The sequence below is a fragment of the Berghia stephanieae genome, chromosome 1 (assembly GCF_034508935.2).
Source record: "Berghia stephanieae isolate SIO BIC M18660-M18661 chromosome 1, UCSD_Bste_1.3, whole genome shotgun sequence".
NCBI lineage: Eukaryota > Metazoa > Mollusca > Gastropoda > Nudibranchia > Aeolidiidae > Berghia > Berghia stephanieae.
The window spans coordinates 36,038,809-36,041,308 of NC_088360.1; positions in this window are offsets into that span (position 1 = coordinate 36,038,809).

The following is a 2,500-nucleotide window of genomic DNA, read 5'->3' on the forward strand; positions in this document are numbered from 1 at the left end:
AAAATATATTGGCAGGAAAACTTTCACTTAATATTGCGATAGATAAATTTGACCTTAAATTTGACCACACAAAAAAAAAAAAAATAAAAAAAATCAAACCCGAGACTTTTGAAAACTACGGGTTTGAGACATTTTGACATAAAAGAGCGAGGAGGGATAATATTTATTGAAGACCAGCCTATATTTAAATTAGAAAATAAGATGCCATCACTCTGAAACCATCAGGTCATTTAACACGAAGTAAGTATTCAGTCCTCAGGAAGTGTGGTTTTACACTTCCAATGATATTGGAACCAATTTTTTGGCATTACATTCTTGTTGTAATGAAGTAAAAGTTATCTGACCAAAATGTGCATAGGCGTCTTGTCGGTTTATATCTGTTAATTTGTACCTTATTAACAGTGAGCACCATAATATGGGGAATGGAGACCATATTTTACCTCTGATCTGTTGGTGTCTGACCCCCAAAAAATGTCGACGTGAGGCAAGATGGAGTAAAGAGTAATTATGAAAAAAAAATTTGTAGCTCAGGCATTTCTGTCTTTCCACCCACTCACAATTCTTTTCCTTCACAACACAATTGTCGTGATTGTCATTCTACATTATGATAATTCCGTATAAGCAAGGTACAAACTATGCCGTACTCTGGAAAAACCCATATTTAAAGATTTGGACAGAAAACTCGTCTTTCAAATATCAATCGATTTGATGACCCTCATCTTGGCAAAAACTCTCAAACCTTGGACTTCGCGTATATACAGTTTGAATAAAAGGGTCTTCTCAATTCAATATCATAGGCTATTTCTTTCAAATGCATATTATAGCTTATATCTTTCTTGTGTCCATTTGGAAACACACACACACACACACACACACACACACACTTACATATATACACATACATACACAAATGTATTTCGACTCTTCAGGATGTAAATAAATACTCACGCCATTATCAGTTTGATTTACCCCTCAATCTTTAGTTAGCAAGACACTATCCTTGACATCACAATTTACATGTCAATCAAGGAGATCAACGCTTGATTTTGACCTCAATGATGAGTTGGCCCTGCAATACTTAAGTACTTAGGGCAAACTATCGCAACCCTTATCATCAAATTAATAGATCACTATCCTTACTACATACTACGGGGACTTTTTATTATTATTTTCGTAGATCGATTATTTTTCCTTGAGTGATTAAAAAAAACGCAGTATGCACCAATTTTGTAAAAGTTGTAATTGAAAAGTTTGGGATCTGACATTGCGGTGCGAAATATCTCCGAAAACAATATGTATAAAACAGTGTCAGATTATGCAAGAAGAAAAATACAAGAAAAAAACAACCCCCAAATATTCGTCTTTCTCGACTGGGGATCGAATCGGTAAATAGGTCTGAGATTAGATCTCTAGTCGATGAAGGTTGATTCTATTAGGGCTATAGCGTGAAACGGTGAATAGCAATTGCTTGCTATCCTTTGGATATGACGCTAGTCTATCCCAAAGTATTTTCCGTCAGATATAAAAAGAGCCAGCTATCCACAGTGCTGGGTGGATAACGGGAGGGGGGGGGGGGGAGTCTGGGGGTCAGAAAATAATCTTGACTTCATCCGGGTTCGATCACGGTCTCTTTGTTTGTGAAACGAGTACTCTAACTCTATTCATAATGCCATTTCCCTTTCTCATCAAATTAACTACCTTTTGGTATAGCTAATTACTAATTTCCTTAATGAACGCTCATTACCACTTGGTCCTGTTGTAAACAGCAGCTCTCGCAAACTCTTCCATCGGGTTACGAGAAGTGTCCAGTGTCGGTCGAAGAAGTGTCTCGAATCTGGGGACTCATCGATCATTTAACCAGTTAACTGCAGTACTCTCTAGAAAAACATGTTATTGAAATATTTGGCCAGAAAAACTCGTTCTTCAAATATCCATCGATTTAAATGACCCTCAGCTTGGCCAAAGCTCAAACCTGGAACCTCGCTATGTTCCAGGTTTGAGCCTTTTTGCCAAGCCGAGGGTCATTTAAATCGATGGATATTTGAAGGACGATTTTTCTGGCCAAATTATAAATACGAATCGTTCCAGAGTTGGGCAGTTAACTGGTTAAGTACCCCAATGACCACAGGCCTATATAATTAGTGAGGCATGCCTAAGTCGCTAGAATGATCGAAAACCTTATCAATTCACGAAGGATTTGTTGACTCAGTTAATAAATTATAATTCCGCCCAGTCATATTACATTGCGCGCTCTCCTTCGTTTCCATCATAGACTATTTTTAAAAATCTAACATGTTTTCTGCTAGTCAGAGATGGCATGGTTTAAGTAAAACAAACAAAGAACGTTACTATGGCGCTATATTTACTATTTGTCTTCAAAGAGCATTATATGAAATTCCAAGCCGACAGCAATACTTAGTGAATAAGATAAGAGATGACGCCTATAAGGCTCTATCAATTTTTTTCCGACAGACACAACGCTGTTACCAATCAGGCACTC